Here is a 16,574-nt window from a genome sequence, read left to right on the forward strand (position 1 = left end):
TCTGTGACCGGCCGGGAGCTCCTCCTACTGGTAAGTGACAGGTCTGTGCGGCGCATTGCTTAGTGATCTGTCACTTACCAGTAGGAGGAGCTCCCGCCCGGTCAGACAGTGCAGCAGGCAAGTATGATGCTTCTAATATTGCTAAGTAACCATGGCAACCAGGACTGCAGTAGCGTCCTGGTTGCCATGGTTACCGATCGGAGCCCCAGCGATTAAACTGGGACTCTAATCGGAACTCTCCGCTGCCACCAATGATGGGGGGAGAGGCCGCACACTGGCCACCAATAATACAATAGAGGGAGGGGGGGGGGGCCGCACACTGGCTACTAATGATACTACAATAAAGGGAGGGAGGGGGGGCGGTGGGGGGTGCACTGGCCACCAATGATATTAATACAATAGAGGGAGAGGGGGGACGCACTGGCCACCAATGAAATTAAAACTGGGGAGGGAGGGGGGTCTGCCCCCTGCTGCCTGGCAGCCCCTGATCTCTTACAGGGGGCTATGATACGCACAATTAACCCCTTCAGGTGCGGCACCTGAGGGGTTGTGCTGATCACAGCCCCCTGTAAGAGATCGGGTGCTGCCAGGCAGCAGTCATGTACACAGTTCGTAGTATATTCTAACTAGAAGCGTCCCCATCACTATGGGAACGCCTCTGTTAGAATATACTGTCGGATTTGAGTTTTCACAAAGTGAAAACTCAGCTCTGAAAAAGCTTTTATGCAGACGGATCTTCGGATCCGTCTGTATGAAAGTAGCCCACGGACGCCAATCTTGTGTGCATCCGTGTTTTTTCACGGACCCATTGACTTGAATGGGTCTGTGAACCGTTGTCCGTCAAAAAAAATAGGACAGGTCATTTTTTTGACGGACAGGATACACGGATCACGGAGGCGGATGACAAATGGTGCATTCTAAGTTTTCAACGGACCCATTGAAAGTCAATGGGTCCGCAGAAAACGGAACGGCCACGGGTGCACACAACGGTCGTGTGCATGAGGCCTAATAGAGCTTTCATTTGGTGGTATTTCATTGCTGCTGACATTTTAACTTTTTTTTTTTAATTACCGTATATACTCGAGTATAAGACAAGTTTTTTGGCACATATTTTTGTGCTCAAAAAGCCCCCTTGTCTTATACTCGAGTCTAGGTCTGTATTATGGCAACTTACATTGCCATAATACAGACCATGACATGTTGGGGGCCGGAGAAGCTGTTACTTACCTTTACAGCTGCTCCGGTCAGCTCCCAGCACATCCGCGCGGCACCTCTGTTAAAGGGACACTGACAGGCCCAATAAGCATCCAGCCGTTTTGAAGCCCCGCCCAGCTCATCAATATTCACTTCGCTGGGCGGCGGCTACAACTCTCCCCGACTCAAGTGCCCGGCGCATGCGCATAAAGCAGAGGCTGCAGCGGCCTCTAAGACGCAGACTGTCTGTACGCAGGCGCGATGTGACCCCGGCCGGGCGCATGCGCTGAAGATTAGACGGAGGACATGCCCAGAGGATTGAATTGGCCATGTGCAGGATCTTGAGTCGAGGAGAGTTGTAGCCGCTGCCCAGCGAAGTGAATATTGATGAGCTGGGCGGGGCTTCAGAGCGGCAGTTGGGAGCGGCTGGCTGGGCGCATTTTGAGATGAAACGCCGCCCCTTGGGCAGATTGGAGACGAAACAAGCAGGTTATAAAACTATATAGTTTTTGGTATTTATAAGGTGGACAGGGGGGGGATACTTAGATGATTTTAATACACTTGATAAGACCTGTACTGTCATATATATACCTAAATATGCTTATTGGGCCTGTCAGAGTCAGACTCCCATCAATCTGAGTCGCCCTCTTGCAGATGTGTGTATATAATGTAGAGTGTGTGCATTATATACACATAATGAAATTTACCAGTAGCTGCTGCATTTCCCACCCTAGTCTTATACTCGAGTCAATAATTTTTCCCATTTTTTTGGGGTAAAATTAGGGGCCTCGGCTTATATTTGGGTCGGCTTATACGGTAATCGAAATTTTTGCAAAAATGACATTCACTTTCAGTTGTAAAATTTTTCAAATGAAACTACATTTCTATATAAATTTCTGTAAATTTATTGTTCTACATGTCTTTGATAAAAAAATATGCAATAAGTGTATATTTATTGGTTTGGGTAAAAGTTATAGCGTTTACAAACTATGGTACAAAAATGTGAATTTCCACATTTTGAAGCAGCTCTGACTTTCTGAGCACCTGTCATGTTTCCTGAGGTTCTACAATGCCCAGACAGTACAAACACCCCACAAATGACCCCATTTCGGAAAGTAGACACCCTAAGGTATTCGCTGATGGGCATAGTGAGTTCATGGAAGTTTTTATTTTTTGTCACAAGTTAGCGGAATTTTTTATTTATTTTTTCTTACAAAGTGTCATATTCCACTAACTTGTGACAAAAAATAAAATTTTACATGAACTCCCCATACCCCTCACGGAATACCTTGGGGTGTCTTCTTTCTAAAATGGTGTCACTTGTGGGGTATTTATACTGCCCTGGCATTTTAGGGGCCCTAAGGCGTGAGAAGAAGTCTCGAATCCAAATGCGTAAAAAATGCCCTGTGAAATCGTAAAGATACTCTTTGGAATTTGTGCCCCTTTGCGCACCTAGGCTGCAAAAAAGTGTCACATGTGGTATCGCCGTACTCAGAAGTAGGGCAATGTGTTTTGGGGTGTATTTTTACATATACCCATGCTGGGCGAGATAAATATCTCTAATATTCAACTTTTCCCATTTTTTATATACAAAGTTGTCATTTTAGAGAGATTTCTCACCCAGCATGGGTATACGTAAAAAGACACCCCAAAACACATTGCCCTACTTCTCCTGAGTACGGCGATACCACACGTGTGACACTTTTGCAGCCTAGGTGCGCAAAGGGGCCCAAATTCCTTTTAGGAGGGCATTTTTAGACATTTGGATTCCAGACTTCTCCTCACGCTTTAGGGTCCCTAAAATGCCAGGGCAGTACAAATACCCCACATGTGACCCCATTTTGGAAAGAAGACACCCCAAGGTATTCCGTGAGGGGCATGGCGAGTTCATTGAAGTTTTTTTTTTTTTCTCACAAAGTCACCCTTTCCACTAACTTGTGACAAAAAGTTCAATCTTTCATGGACTCAATATGCCCCTCAGCGATTACCTTGGGGTGTCTACTTTCCGAAATGGGGTCATTTGTGGGGCCCTAAAGCGTGAGAAGAAGTCTGGAATATAAATGTCTAAAAAAATTTACGCATTTGGATTCCGTGAGGGGTATGGTGAGTTCATGTGAGATTTTATTTTTTGTCACAAGTTAGTGGAATGAGACTTTGTATAAAAAAAATAAAAAAAAAAAATTCTATGAACTCGCCATGCCCCTCAAAAGTGATCTTTTTATAGCGCCGCAGCGATTTTACGGTGTTTTTGCAGTGATCAGAAAAAAAAAAAAAATTCTGTCACTGTGGTGGGGCGGACTGAACGCAAGTGTGCGCACAAGATCAGGCCTGATCGGGCGAACACTGTTTTTGTAGAGCCTATAGAACATGTCCTATTCTTGTCCGCAATTGCGGACAAGAAAAGGCATTTTCTATATAGTTCTGGCAATGTGCGGATCCGCTAAATGCGGAAAGCACATTGCCGGTGTCAAGAATCATCGCCGGTGGCAGGCTGTAGATCCACTCGTTTACCTCCCGTTCCTGTGAACGCGCGCTCCTGTGTGCGCGCGCGTTCATAGGAAATCTCGCCTCTAGCGAGATGACGCGCCGATGCGTCTAGGAGAAATAACACTGCCGCCGCCAGGACCTGCGTTAGGCAGTCCTGGGGTGGTTAATCTACAAAATTGTAGCGTGCGGTATTGATGCGGTTTTTTCCATAGGTGAGTTTTTTTTCCAAAGATGCGTTTTATTACTCCTCACTGCTATAGATACAAAATAAATAAGTTACACGTTTTATATTTCAAAAATACTGTACTCCATCTTATTTCAGTAGGTACACATTATTTCGGTAGGTACACATCATTCTGGGCCATCGTCGGATGGGGGGCTCCCACCCTAAGATCCAACTCAAAGGAAGTCGAAAAGCTCGAATTCGGCATTTAAGCCCATAGGCATTATTGAATTAAAATAAAAAATAAATCTTGATTCGACACGGGACGTTTGTTTAATAAAATCACCGCCTCTCCAATGAGATTTCACCCTTTCAATGGCAGCAAAGGAAAGACAGTTTGCCGAATTCGAGCTCATCGGCTTCCTTTGAGTTGGATCTTAGGGTGGGAGCCTCCCATCAGACGATGGCCCAGAGGTGGTCCGTTTTACCCACTCTGGCCCCCACTCATTTTCCTCCTCAATAATGATGTTAGAATTGGACACAAATTTGATTACCCACTCTACACCATATTTTAAGATTTTATGTTTTATAATGTATGCCTCTAATTTATTAGTGTTTTATATAAATTTTTTTAGTTAAGGTGGCTATATAAGAAACAGTGTTTTATAGTTGTTGCCTTTGAAAAATGATGTGTACCTACCGAAATAAGATGGAATACAGTATTTTTGAAATATAAAACATGTAATGTATTTATTTTGTATCTATAGCAGTGAGGAGTAATAAAACGCATCTTTGGAAAAAACCGCACCTATGGAAAAAGACTTGCATTACTCTTACCGGTAATCGTTTTTTCCCTTTAGCCTCCACAACGGCAGTAAACATGGAGATTATCCAGCCTTCTCAGGGACAGGAAACAGCTTTGTGGATCAGCCTATATAAGGCCCCCTCCCTCTTACCTCTCCAGTTAGTAACCTAGTACTCAGAGATAAATGCAAGGAAGGTTTAATAAAGAACAAAAGTAACAAATATCAGAGCCAGTCTGCTCTAACTTAGAAGAACATATATTTCATCAATAGAATATACACATAAGTATTTATACGTATTAAATAATGTATATCTATATATAGTAGATTTTTTTTTTTGGGGGGGGGAGAATTCCTCCTGCCGTTGTGGAGGCTAAAGGGAAAAAACTATTACCGGTAAGAGTAATGTAAGTCTTTTCCCTACGCCTCCACAACGGCAGTAAACATGGAGGAAGTAACATAGGATAACAGCCTAGGGTGGGACAACTGCAGATAGGGATTTAGCCTTTGGGCGGAGGGTCCTATTTGCAGAAACATCTAATCTGTAATGTCTAAAAAATGTACATGATTGGACCATGTGGCTGCACGGCAGATGTCCTCTAAGGAAGCTGAAGCACCCTCGGCCCAGGATGTGGCTAGGGCCCTGGTAGAGTGAGCTTTGAGAAACGGTGGAGGAGGAACACCTTCTGTCTGGTAGGCTAGATAGATACAGGACTTGATCCATCTTGATATTGAAGTCTTGCTGGCCGCTTTTCCCTTCAACATGCCCAGGTATTGAATTAGAAGTTGATTAGTCTTCCTAATTTCCTTAGTGGCTTCCAGGTATTGGAGGACACATCTCCTGACGTCCAGGTTATGAAGAAGTCTCTCTTTTTCGTTCTTTGCCTGAGAACAAAAAGGAGGGAAGGATAATTTCCTGTTGGCAGTGAAATTGAGACTACCTTCGGAAGGAATTCTGGAGCATGTTTTAGCGTGATCCTGTCTGAAATGGAAAGGTATGGAGGCAGGATAGAAAAGGCTTGTATTTCACCTACTCTTCTGGCCGTAGTGATGGCTAGCAGGAATGATGTCTTAAGAGTAAGAATTCTTAAGGGTATATCTGTAATTGGCCCAAATGGAGGGTACATAAGCTTGGACAGTACCAAGTTTAAGTCCCAAGGAGGCACTAGGGATCTTAACCTAGGGCGAATCCTGACGGCCGCCTTAAAAAAACTTTTTATTATTTCCATGTTAGCCAGTTTACAGTCCATAAATACACTCAAGGCTGCTATCTGAACTTTTAGTGTACTTACTGCGAGGCCTTTATCCAACCCTGCTTGGAGAAAGTCCAGTATGAGGGACATCTGAGGTTCTCCTGACGGGTCGTATTTATCCTTCCCGAAGAGTAGAAAGGATTTCCAGGCCCTTAGATATATTTTCGAGGTGACCGGTTTCCTACTAAGAAGTAAGGTGGAGATCACTTTCCCGGAGAAACCTTTTTTCCTCAGGATGTTTCTTTCAGCCTCCAGGCCGTCAGACGGAGTTGGGTGACTTGAGGATGAGAAACCGGACCCTGAAGTAGAAGGTCTGGGCGAGGGGGGAGGATCCAGAATTCTTCTCCTGCTAGAATCTTCAGGATCGGAAACCATGATCTGCGGGGCCAAAATGGAGTGATCAGGATGATTCGTACTCTTTCTTCCAAAATCTTTGCTATGACCCGCTGTATGAGGGAGAATGGTGGGAATGCATATAACAGGACTGGTGGCCAGGGTACCGAGAGCGCATCCACCTTTAAGGGTTGATCTTCTACTGCCAGAGAGTAGAAATTCGGAACCTGTTTGTTTTTTCTTCTGGCGAACAGGTCGATCTTCGGCGTTCCCCACCTGGAACAGATCTGCTTGAATACCTGAGGGTTTAGCATCCACTCTCCTGCGTTTAGCTGGTCCCGGCTGAGGAAATCCGCCACCTGATTCTCTTTTCCTCTCACATGGGCTGCTGAAAGGGACTGAATATTCTTTTCTGCCCAACTGAAGATTTTTCTCACCACCAGGGCTAGCGATAGGCTTCTTGTGCCGCCCTGTTTGTTCAGGTACGCCACTGTTGTAGAGTTGCCCGACAAGATCTTTACATTCCTCTGCAGGAGGGAGGGTGTAAATTTTTTCAGGGCTTCCCAAACCACGGACAATTCTCTCTTGTTGGAGGCTTTTTTCAGAAGACTCCACTGGCCTTGAGCTAGTTTCCCTTCCATGTGGGCTCCCCATCCTTGTTGGCTGGCGTCTGTAGTAATAACTACGTGGTCTGATGGTCTCCAGGGTACTCCTTTCTTTATCAAGAAGATCGGGGAGTAAAACCCTTTCCCCTGTTCCTGCTTTGGGACTGGGATGATGGCCCCTTTCTCCAGCAGAAGTCTCAACTGATGATCCATAGTTTGTTGGCTTATCTCCCCCGGACGAGGGTTCTCCATATATCTGTCTGGTGGGCAGGTTTTTAACTCTAGACTGTACCCGTTTTTTATGACTGGCAGAACCCATGGAGAGGCCTGGATATTTACCCAGGCAGGATAGAATTGGGACAGTCTTCCTCCCACTACGCTTTTGGCGTCATTGAGTAGAGGTGTGGGCCGATTTGTCAGGGTTAAACAGGAACCCTCTGCCTTTACCCCTATTGGACTGCCAGGCTGGTCTAGTGTCACTTCTTTTTTGGTCCGGCCTACCCCGGTTCTGGGACCGAAAGGACCGCCTTTGTTGAAAAATTTTTGATTCTGTAGGAAAGCCCTTTTTCCTATCTGAAGCTTTCTCTAGAATGTCGTCCAAGGCCGTACCGAACACCCTATCTCCCTCACATGGCAGAGTGCACAGCTTGTTCTTGGAGGCTGTGTCACCGGACCAGGTGCGTAACCATACTGCTCTTCTAGCAGAGTTAGAGAGGGCAGCAGATCTGGCTGAAAGCTTCACTATGTCTGCTGACGCGTCTGCCATAAAATTAGCGGCCTGTTTTAGCATAGGTATAGAAGCTAGGATTTCTTCTCGTGGAGTGCCTGACTCTAGATGTTCCTCCAACTGTCCCAACCAAAGGCCCAGGGTTCTCGCCGTATAAGTTGCAGAGATCCCTGGTCTTAGAGTGGCCGTAGAGGATTCCCACATCCTTTTAAGGAGGTTTTCACATCTTTTGTCCATCGGATCTTTAAGAAGGCCGAGGTCTTCAAATGGAAGGGCAGTTTTTTTGGAGATTCTTGCTACTGGGGCATCTACTTTAGGGGTCTTATCCCAGGCCACAGAATCTTCTTCCGCGAAAGGGTATTTTCTCTTTAACCACTTAGAGGCGGATTGTTTTTTCTCAGGGTCTCTCCATTCTGAGTGTATTAAAGCTTGGATGTTAGGGTGGACGGTAAAGACTCGTTTTTTCTTGTCCCCTAATCCAGCAAACAATTGGTCCTGTACTGAAAGGGGTTCTCTGGGCTCTTCCAGGCTTATTGTAGCCCTAATGGTTTTCAGTAGGGAATTCGTCTCCTCAACTGAACAGAGAGGTTTACCGCCTGTTTGATCTGAAATATCCGAGTCAGACCCAGAGGAAATTTCACCTTCATCCAGGTCAGAGTCCTGCACATTAGAGACTATGGCTCCTGAGGTAGATGGTCTGGGAGACAATGTAGATAACTTAGCTTCTACCAGCTGCACCCACTTCTTCTCTGATTATGGTTTTCAGACTTTCAATTAAAGATGGGGTCTCCTCTGACACAACCTTGTCACAACACTTTTGGCACATAGATTTCTTGTATGTACCAGACAGCGATTTCTTGCACATTACGCATTTTTTCTTCAAAGGTGGATCCTTTTTTGAGGATTCTTTACCCTGAGAGACACAAAATTGGAGAGGAAAGTTTTATCCTTAGTCTCTAAAGAGAAGGGTAAAGAACCACCACCAAGGAGACCCCCATACAGGATAAGGCACCCTGTTATTTAGTAATAGGAGGAGGCTTACCGGGCTAGAGGGCCTGGAGGAATCTGTGGGCCGCCTGGGCGAATCGCCAGCTTGCTGGGACATTCTCAGGAGAAGAGCGCAGGAGCTGCATGGAACGCCGGCAGCTGCGCTCCTTTACTTCCTGGTTCCCACTGATGACATTATGCTCCGCCCCCCCTCGCGTCACGCGCCGGCCTCCGACGTCACATAGAATCCAACTGCCGGCGCGCGCGCATAGGGGAAATGTGTGGGGAGCGCTCCCAGGCCCAGGAACACTCCCCCGGCTCGCAGAAACAGGGCCGGTCCGCACTGGACGCGGGTCCAAAGCCCGGGGTGGCCAGCAACGCTGGGCTTAAACCACAAGGAAGGAGGAACTTCTTGCAGAGTTCCGCGACCCTATCCCCTGCCTCAGCCCTCCGGCCAGAGCCGGGATAACAAACCGAAAAGGCTGGGCGCGTGACTGATCCGGCAAGTCCTGACCTTCTGAGGGACAGGAAAACAACTGGAGAGGTAAGAGGGAGGGGGCCTTATATGGGCTGATCCACAAAGCTGTTTCCTGTCCCTGAGAAGGCGGGATAATCTCCATGTTTACTGCCGTTGTGGAGGCGTAGGGAAAAACCGCATCAATACCGCACGCTACAATTTTGTAGATTAATGACAAAATTCAACAGCATATGTTGAAATGAAAATAAATCAGAATACTGGTGCAGACTGCTATACAATTATATATATTTTTAATGTTTTCTTCTACATGTCCTAAATTTCAAATATTCCATGCCTGATTTTACCTTTTACTCGACTCCACTCCGTAGTTTATGTTCCACTGAATTTCAATAAGCGCTGGGTATAAAAAAGGGATAGATTTCTTTTGCGGGTCACCACTGAGGAAGGGCCAGGAAAAGACCCTGAAACCCGTCTGGTTGTTTTGAGACCCGCACATCAGCTGATGGACAAATATCTATCCATTTACTCTGGAATTGGACTCTACATAAATGAGGGTCCTCGACTATAGAAGTTTGATCTTCACCTGGCATATAAGTAACGTCCCGATTTAAATAGTCGGTCCTGTTATCGTGAGAATCCACCTGAATACTCCCCACGGTTGGAGACAGTCCGGAAGGCAACTGGAGACAGTGAATATCAGGGACCGAAGAATCACCCGAGCCGTTCCAGCTGACAATTTGTAACCAGGTACCGCTATATTCTACATTGCTAGCCACGTGGGACGCCACTGTGTGCGCAAGTCGGACGGCAATTCAACTACTCTACATTAGGAAGTGTAATCACAGCATCTCAGACAGCGAATGTATGCCGAACTTTCCATAATATACATACAATCAAACTGAGATTAATACATGTGACTTTAGTTACGATCGTCATTTCGAATATTCACGGCGAAAGTTTTATCAAATTGTTCATTACCAGCATATCGATATTAAATAATCGAATTGGTAACATTACATGCCATAGAAGATAAGATCATCATTCTCATCATGATGTTACATTCTATTAAGAAGACCTATAATGTTATGTATTTGAATGGTGATTTTATCTATGACGTCTACATTATTACTACCAATCAACTAGGATTTTAGATTTAATGTATTGTAGTTATTGTAACATATTGGTTATATCCTAATTACTGTTGTCTTTTAATAATTATATATTTTTAGGTAGTCATATCTGCATTTTTTGTAATAAATCATTCAAGTGTTATCACTGCCCAGATTTGTGCGTTTCTCTGTGTGGTCCAGGTGGTGAGTGCTCAGGCCTTTATAGCCATCTCATTCTGTAGTTTACAGAAACACCCCATATGTGGTCGTAAACTGCTGTACGGGCACATGGCAGGGCACAGAAGGAAAGGACTGCCATATGGTTTTTGGAAGGCAGATTTTGCTGGACTGGTTTTTTTGACACCATGTCCCATTTAAAGGGTTTCTATCACTTCGTATGCCATAATTAGCTCTCAGACACTAGCGATCCGCTAGTGTCTGCTCTGGCCAACCATCCTAATATAAGAGCTTTTTGGGCAGCCGTTTTGCTAAAAAAATAACTTTTATAAATATGCTAATGAGCCTCTAGGTGCTATGTGGGCGTCATTAGCACCTAGAGGCTCCGTCTACCTTCATACACAGCCACCGCGTCCCTCCAGCCCGCCCATCTCCTGATGAATGCGATCCTCCGTGTGACGCAACGGACGAATTCTCGCGCATGCGCCGTGCGCGGCTGTATTCGGCGCATGCGCAGAGAATGTCTGACCGCTTCCCTGCTCAGATATCTCCACTGCGCCTGCGCCGATGACGTCATAGTGCTCCAAGGAACAGGCGCAGTGGAGATGTCTGAGCAGGGAAGTGGTCAGACATTCTCTGCGCATGCGCCGAACACAGCCGCGCACGGCGCATGCGCGAGAATTTAGTGTCTCCATAGTCTGAGAGCCATAGTTTTTTCAGTTTTTGGGTGATTACCTTAGGTAGGGTCTCATTTTTTGCGGGATGAGATGACGTTTGATTGGCACTATTTTGGGATGCATATGACTTTGTGATGTAAGGTGACAAAAAAAATTGTTTATTTAGCACAGTTTTTATTTTTTACGGTGTTCACCTGAGGGGTTAGGTCATGTGATATTTTTATAGAGCCGGTCGATATGCACGCGGTGATACCTAATGTCTATTTCCCCCCCCCCCCCCTATTTTTTACTTTATTTGAAGAAAATGACGTTTGTTTATTTTTACTTGAAACTTAATTTTTTTTGGGGAAAACTATTTTTTCAACTCACTTTATTTTTTGTCCCACTTTGGGACTTGAACTTTTGGGGGTCTGATCCTTTACAATGCATTCCAATACTTCTGTATTGGAATGCATTGGCTGTATGAGTAATACAGTGAGTATTACTCATACAGCTTCCGGGCCCCACAGCCCCATGGGGACCCGATGGCACCACCGCCGCCCGCACAATAAAAAGCCGCAAACCGCAGGTCTGAATTGACCTGCGGTTAGCGGCAATGATTTGAGCAGGCACCGGCTTCCGATCACCGCCCGTGATCGTAAATACACAGGGCGTACAGGTACACCCTGTGTCCTTAAGTACCAGGACATAAGGGCGTACCTGTACGCCCTGTGTCCTGAAGAGGTTAATAACTATTTTCCCCCTTAGGGGCCAGAACCTGGGATCTTTTCATCTCTTGTCCTATTCACCCTTATAGAGCTCCATCAGGGTGAATAGGACTTCACACTCACCCTGCTGCCCTGTGCTTTGTGCACAGGGCTGCAGGGAGCTGACTATGGCATCCAGGACTTCAGTAGCATCCTGGCTGCCATGGTAACTGATCGGAGCCCCAGGGTTACACAGCCAGGGCTCCGATCGGAAACTGCCACCAATGAGAGGAGGTGAGGGGACTCTGTCGCCACTGCCACAAATGAAAAGGAGGGGACCCTGTGGCCACTGCCACCAATGATTTTAATACTAAGGGGGGGGGGGGGGGGGAAGGTTGAGCGCACTGTGCCACCAATGATTCTAATACTGGGGAGAGGGGGCAACCTTCAATACAGGAGGCGGGTACTGGCAGCAGATGAGCGGCAGTTAACCCCTCAGGTGCCACACCTGAGGGGTTAACTGCCACTGATCGCAGCTCCCTGTCAGAGGCAGAATGCCGACTATGCGATTCTGTTGCCAGCACCTGCCTCCTGTATTATGTGTTAAAGACTACCTTATATGGGTCCGGACTTAGTCAAGTATTAGGCTACACAGAGCGGCTCCCAGAGATCTCCCTGCACTTACTATTATTCCTGGGCGCCGCTCCGTTCGCCCGCTGTGCCCCATTACCTTCTCCTGCTACATATGCTAATTACTATCGGAGCAATGGGGAGGAGACATCAGCTTCTCTAGTGGGCGTTCCCTCTCCCTGCGCTGCGATTGGACAGCGCTACAGCCAGGGAGAAAAAACGCCCACTAGAAAAGCTGATGTCTCCTCCCCATTGCTCCGATAGTAATTAGCATATGGAGCAGTAGACTAATGGGGGCACAGCGGGCGAACAGAGCGGCACCCAGGAATAATAGTAAGTGCTGGGACATCTCTGGACGCCGCTCTGTGTAGCCTAATACTTAAGTCCAGACCCAGGAAAAGTCCTATCATTGGTGGCGCAGTGCGCCCGCCCCTCTCTCCGTTCATTGGTGGCAGCGGCACAGGGGGAGGGAGAGACTGCTTCCTTCTCCCATGTGCTGCTGAGGGAACATGCGCGCTCATGTTCAGACATACTAGACTGCACAGCCCAGTATCGAAAACAAAATGGAGATCCCGGTATCGTATCGATACCGGGACAAAAGTATTGATTGGGTATCGAAATTTCTGTGCACATCGCTCAACCCTACACAGAATCATTGTTCGCTGGCAGCAAACGACGATTTAGCTGTCCGCATCAATGATCCTATTACGATTGGCAGATTATTGCTAACGAGAATTCAAACAATGAGCGAGAAAAACAGACACGTGTTAGCCATAATCTGCCCAAACATCAAGCAGCGTAAAGGGGCCTTTAGTTTAGAACACACAGCCAAGCCTATTAGTGAAATGCACCATGACTGGGACAACTTATGCAGACTGCTGCAATATCCTGTCATTACCAGAGGAAGCATCTTCATCCCTGAAGTTCTACATAATGTGGACCATAAAACAGGAGATTTACCAATGTGTCTGCCCTAACAGGCCTCCAGATGGCGACCAAAATGGTCACTAATGCGACTTAGAATTGCAAAATGGCGACAAGACTTTGTAGTCTTGTTGCCATTTGCGCCTATACCCTCTGCCTCTTCTAAAGCAAACTTAGGCTGCAGACGTCTGCTGCACGCCAGGTTTTTCATAAAAGGAACCATGGAAGAAGAAGCCAGCGTGCTCCGGCGTCAGGAGAAAGCCCCACCCACACGCTTTCCCATCTGCTGCCGGGTCTAACCCGCGAACCACAATTTGCCGGTCTGGTAGGCGAGGAGAGCTCCTTCCTACTGATTCGGCAGAGCCTCCTGTGCCGGTGTACACTGCAGACATGTTGGGGAGCTCCGGGGTCCTGTGTCCGCGGGATCAGGTACTTCATAGGCTGCTCAGTGGGGGTGGGGAGACTTCAATGGGGTTGTTAATGACATTTAGTAAAGCACTCCATAGGAGGAGATGCAGGAGACCTCCAGGATTGGACTACAGACTGCAATGCTCTTACAGCACACTGTTATACATCGTCACGTGCTTGGAGGGTGTAATGTCCGATAGCCAAGGTACAACACTTTTTTTATGTATGTATTTCTGCTCTCCTGGATATTACATTTTTTTTAAATTTGTATTTTACTATATCTTCTAAAGTGTAATTATATATCACACATAGTGTCCGCCATTACATCATTAAGACACTGACGCTATAGGAGTGCCTCCATGAGGCTCCTATGGGGGTCAGATAACTCCAGACACATTCGGCAGCGTCTCCGTTCAGTGCTATGTTACCGCCAGGAATAGCCAGAACTATTTGTGGGGCTCCCATAGCAGTGAATGAAGGAAGGGGAAGGGGGGCCAACTGCTTTTTCTTTTGCAGCCCCTGTTTTAGGCCTCTTTCACATGGGCGTTGCGGGAAAATGGGCGGGTGTGTTGTGGGAACACCCGCGATTTTTCCGCGCGAGTGCAAAACATTGTAATGCGTTTTGCACTCGCGTGAGAAAAATCGTGCATGTTTGGTACCCAAACCCGAACTTCTTCACAGAAGTTCGGGCTTAGGATCGGTGTTCTGTAGATTGTATTATTTTCCCTTATAACATGGTTATAAGGGAAAAATAATAGCATTCCAAATACAGAATGCATAGTAAAACAGCGCTGGAGGGGTTAAAAAAAAGAAAAAGTAACTCACCTTAGTCCACTTGATCGCGTGTCCTGGCATCTCCTTCTGTCTCCTTTACTGAACAGGACCTGTGGTGAGCATTAATTACAGGAACAGGACCTTTGATGACGTCACTCCGGTGACAAAGGAGACAGAAGGAGATGCCGGGACACGCGACTAAGGTGAGTTATTTTTTTTTTAACCCCTCCAGCGCTATTTTACTATGCATTCTGTATTCAGAATGCTATTTTCCATTATAACCATGTGATAAGGGAAAATAATAATGATCGGGTCTCCATCCCGATGGTCTCCTAGCAACCGTGCGTGAAAATCGCACTGCATCCGCACTTGCTTGCGATTTTCACGCAACCCCATTCACTTCTATGGGGCCTGCGTTGCGTGAAAAACGCAGAATATAGAGCATGCTGCGATTTTCACGCAACGCACAAGTGATGCGTGAAAATCACCGCTCGTGCACAGCCCCATAGAAATGAATGGGTCGGTATTCAGTGCGGGTGCAATGCGTTCACCTCACGCATCGCATCCGCGCGGAATATTCACCCGTGTGAAAGGGGCCTTACAGATTACAGAACTTGCCGCTGTCAGACATTTATGGCGTCTTCTAGTTTTAATGTTCCAGGTTGGAGCACCCCTTTACAATCCTGGGTGTCTGCATCATAACTGCCATGTGTTACAGCAAAAAAGGGGTTCTCAAACTGGGATCCCCACCATTCCATAGACCCAAGGGGTAACAGTGCTAGGTAAAATGTCCCACTGGAGTTTTCTCTGAACGGTGCCTCTGACAACCCCTACTGTGCAAGCCACAGGCAGTGGGGCGGAGGTAGATGTTTCGTCAGGAGTGTTTGCGGACCTGGTGACTCCCTGCCCTGTCTGATAGTCCGGTCATAGTCGCTGTATCGGGTGACGCCCCTCTGGAGGACTAGCGTGCTTATACACATTAGATGCCAGTGGCTGCACACATGGACTATTGCCTGCTTCCCGTGCATGAGGGAGAGAATAATAATGTGCAATTTAGTGCGCAAAACTGTGGGACTTTAATAGGCTCTGCGCTATGCTCGCCAGTTTTCGGAGAGTGGGCATGTTTTCTTATGTAAAAATTAGAAGTTTACAACTTATTTTACACAATGTCATGAACCAGAGTGATGTGTCACATATATTGGGGTGGTCTCCTCCAAAGAACCACATCACCCAGGATGGCAGACCAGTAATAGGGACCTGGATGAAGGTGATCACACGACCGGGGCCCCTGTACTGCCAGAAGGACCACACTGCCTGTACTGGAAGCTGAATAATATCCAGTGCAGCGCACACAGCTGATACATAGTGACACCCCACATGACAAGTCCTGTCACATACAGCCCTATAGAGCAGCCGTCCACTTACCGTCAGCCCCAGGAGTCAGTGTGCACAGCGGCTCACACCTACGGTAACTCCCGCACGGCAAAAACAGATCAACTGTTAGTTCAAAATCAAATGCTAATTCAAACCGCGCTCCCGATATTTGTTGGTCTCATCATTACCACGTGACCAGGCTACATCAAAACCACCCAATGGCTAGTGGCGACGAAAAGTCAGCGCACCAATTAGATTTGTCGGGGGCGGATCAGAAAGCGGAGGTCCCTGGGAGTCATGTGACGGCGCCTGACGGTGTGACCTGAGACATGCGCAGTGGGGCGGGAGCGGCGGAGAGTCGGAGACTGAGGGGAGTCGGGGAGAAGAGTTCTGCTGTAGATAATAACAGAGAGATATAATATGTATCTAGTCCTCTGACTGCTTACCTATCCCCTGCCAGTCCACCAGACTATATGGAGCGTCTGTCGTGACTGTTACTTTCTTAGTGCTGTTCATATCACATAGTTGCCCCATGTTTCTATTTGTTGGAAAGAAAAAGGATGTAAAAGATTTTCCATCTGCAAAGTTCAGCAAAGTACCAGGCTGGGATCACATCACGTTTTTGACATCCGTTTAACAATAAAGTTGGGGGGAAAAAAGGATACAAAAGTATAGCATACTGGGCTTTTCCATCCTGCAGAGTCCGGCAAAAAAATGATACGTTAAGGGTTAAGGGTACTTTCACACTAGCGTTAGAAGAATCTGATCTGCTGGATCCGGAAATC

The 16,574-nt window shown here is 46.7% G+C and overlaps 1 protein-coding gene across 1 annotated transcript in view; it reads right to left on the reverse strand.

Moving 5' to 3' along the window:
* Nucleotides 1-15,976, reverse strand: part of LOC120978072 — a 39,762-nt gene extending 23,786 nt beyond the window's left edge. Inside the window, exon 1 of the mRNA XM_040406307.1 lies at nucleotides 15,841-15,976. The gene's annotated coding sequence lies outside the window, so the exon portion shown is untranslated. The remainder of the gene's footprint in view (nucleotides 1-15,840) is intronic.
* Nucleotides 15,977-16,574: the final 598 nt, after the last annotated feature.

This window comes from Bufo bufo, chromosome 8 (assembly GCF_905171765.1).
Source record: "Bufo bufo chromosome 8, aBufBuf1.1, whole genome shotgun sequence".
NCBI lineage: Eukaryota > Metazoa > Chordata > Amphibia > Anura > Bufonidae > Bufo > Bufo bufo.